This window comes from Oryctolagus cuniculus, chromosome 12, assembly GCF_051225735.1.
Source record: "Oryctolagus cuniculus isolate XC-2025 breed Fujian yellow rabbit chromosome 12, ASM5122573v1, whole genome shotgun sequence".
In the NCBI taxonomy this organism is placed as follows: Eukaryota; Metazoa; Chordata; class Mammalia; order Lagomorpha; family Leporidae; genus Oryctolagus; species Oryctolagus cuniculus.
Genome location: NC_142878.1, coordinates 24,032,449 through 24,035,884, shown reverse-complemented (window position 1 = coordinate 24,035,884; position 3,436 = coordinate 24,032,449).

Below are 3,436 nucleotides of genomic sequence, written 5' to 3'. Positions count from 1 at the left end.
TTTCTCAAACAATTCTGCGAAGTACAGACTCGCTAAGCCATGAATACACACACACCCACATGCACACAAATGCAGCCGGAAAATAAGGTGACATTTTAGCCTGGGTGTATAAATATATATATATATATATATATATGTTTTTTTTTGCCCAGTTCTTCCTGATATTCTGGATCTTTCAGCAGCTTCAGCAGCAGCGTGTTCTATGGAGGCAAGGCATCCTACGCTTCCTGCCTGACAAAGGACACTACAACAGAACTTAAGGACAGGTGGCATTCTTAGGTCTTTCCAAAGCCTGGGCTTGCAGGAGGCTCAGATGGGAGAAGACGAGGAACAACAAAGTTTCAAGACTTCCCTAAGGGGAGGCTCCAGAGAACAAGGGCAGCTCAGATGTGAACACGGGTTTCTTGGGAAATGTCCTTATACTCCCAAATCCCCGAGAGGTTTTGGAGGTCTGAGAGGACAGAAAACTCATGCCTCACTGACAGTGTACAAACAGGGCAAGCGGCAGGTTTGCATGACATGGAAAATATGAGGCTGTTTCCCACGAACCCACAAGTAAGGAGGAGGTGGAGAGCAAGGTGACCAGAGAGAGCTAGTCTTCAAGTTTGCTCGGTCACCACCTCCAACCTGCTGTACATTCTAGTTCTAGAATTTCTATTTGGCATCTTTAAAAAATATATAGTTTCAGTTTCTCTACTGAGATTCCCTCAACTCCCAAGTGTACAGTCTGCGCTGCCTGGAAGGCAGTTTCTATTGACTATTTTATTTATTTATTTATTTAATTTTTGACAGGCAGAGTGGACAGTGAGAGAGAGAGACAGAGAGAAAGGTCTTCCTTTGCCGTTGGTTCACCCTCCAATGGCTGCTGCGGCGGCCCTGGCGCTGATCTGATGGCAGGAGCCAGGTACTTACCCTGGTCTCCCATGGGTGCAGGGCCCAAGCACTTGGGCCATCCTCCACTGCACTCCCTGGCCACAGCAGAGAGCTGGCCTGGAAGAGGGGCAACCGGGACAGAATCCGGCGCCCCAACAGGGACTAGAACCCGGTGTGCCAGCGCCGCTAGGTGGAGGATTAGCCTAGTGAGCTGCCATGCCGGCCTCTATTGACTATTGCTTTGACACTTTCACTGACATTTTGTCACCACCTTTAAGGGAGAGTGAGCCCAGTGATAGCAGTGTCAGGACTAGGTTCAGCCATGACACTAAGGGATGACAAGAATCTAGTCTCAAAGCTGTTACTTGATGCGAGGTAGGGCACCCTCTGCATGATGACTGCTAACCTTCAAGTAAGAGGGACAGTTGCAAAACACTGGTGAACAATGTCAGGATAGCACCTCCATTCTTCTCAGTCGGCCTCAAACCACTGGCAAGTGCTTCCCTCTCAGTAAAGAGCAGAGCTGAAGAGAATTTAAGCCATCAGCATCTACCTCCCACAGCAGAAAAAGCTGTGTCCTCCAAATTATTTTTCTGAACAAAAACCAGCAGCTTCCTTGCACTTTCTACTCTAAAGGCAAAACACACTTGTATTAAAACTCAATCAAAGCAGTCAAGCATAAAAAATAAAATCCTGCCCAGAAAAATTGCCGTTAATATCTTGTGGAACATCTTTCTAAATGTTGCTCTTTGCAAAGGCTTTTGCATATTATTTTATATAAATGGCATAATATCTGTGGAAAGTTCATAGAAAACATGCACTACAAAACGACCAAGCATGTGCCCCAAAGTTTCTTTGCACCATAGTAAACTCGTCTTTTCATTCCTTTTACCCAAGAACCTTCTGAAGTATCATCATAGGCTTTTAACTTACTGTGTGCTAAACATCATTTTCAGTAACTGTAGATACATGTAATCTTTAATAAGGGTTTAGTCCATGTGTACATTCATTTATTAAACTAGTCCCTTACGCAAGGACACTTAGGTCTAGATTTGTGCAGTAACCTTCTGTGTGTGTGTATGTGTGTGTGTGCAGCTGAATACATACCAACACAAATACATCTTTGTGTACTTGTTCAATTACGTCTCCCGAGGGTAATACATCTCTATTATTATTATTATTATTATTATTTCTAGGCTGAAGCATCTTCAACATTTTTTAACAGTTACTAACAACTTCCTACCAGGAAGGTTGTACCTGTCGGGACCACCGCCAGCAGCAAGCCCATTTCTCCGGCTCGTCAGTCACACTGGGGATGGCAGTCTGTTCAACACGTAGCAGTCTGTCATGCAGAAAGCCACATTCAAGCTTTGTGGGGCGATTTGCTGAAGGTGGGGAGTCTTGCCACATGCTCCTTTCTGGATTTAAGGGACAGGGTGTGCCACACACAGGGGCCTGGGATGCAGATGGCATGATCCTGCTCCCATACTGCCGGATGCACTGCACTAACCCTGAATGTCCCCGGTGACCCACTCAACCTTTCAATGCTCAGTTTCTTCACATACAGTGAAGGACTTGGAACAGGCATTCCGGAGGGGAGTGGCAGGGGACGGACTCTGCAGATAGATCTCCAGCACACAGTGTTGGCTGAGGAACTCTGCAGCCGTCTCCAGCCCCTTCTCTCCTCTAGAAGACACAAACCAGCAAGCTGGGAGGGACAGGGCTGGCGGTCAGACAGAGCGTGTGTCCTGGGGACTCCAGCAGCCTGCAACCCCTGAGCCTCGTACATGAAGAAAACCAGAACCCCAGGGGTTTGTCCTCCAACAAATCCTCTCACTCTTTTTTAGTGGCTTCTGTTCCTTTCAGTGGAGTGATGAAATCCTTGTTTAGGATCCTACAGAACACAGATTGTGCTCCTAAATCTCCACTTGAAAAAAAAAATGTATTTATACATGCAGGAAACAGAAAACAAAGGTTTCAATTAGTCTTTGAAAAGGTAATAACATAAATAGAATTATCAACAAGAATGAAAGTCGGCTTCCTCCCTGTCCTGTTCTCCTCCTTCCTGTTTATCTTTGCTTTCTTTTGAAGAATGACCTACACTGAGCAACTTGCCATCCACTGTCCTCTGAGGTTATGGATAGAAAAAATGAAAACTATGAAATCTGGACACAAAGAAGTGTGTTTCAGAGTTCTCCAGAGTAACAGAACTGATATGTGTCTGTGTTACATCGACTGTATCTTACATAACAATATGACATGGTCACGTATCGTTTAACAGAAGGGAGATGCTCGGAGAAGTGCATGGCTAGGTCATTTCGAGGTTGTGCAGACATCACAGAGTACATTCACAACAACAAGGATGGCTACAAAATTAATCTCATGAGACCACTATCATATCTGTGGTGTGCCATTGACTGAAATGTCAGTAAGGGGTCCATGTATATAAATGTGTGTGTATAAATAATTATCATTCATATTTATTATAAAGATATGTAATATAACCAAATATATATTATATTAAATATATTATAAATATGATCATTATAGTTACCTCCAGATA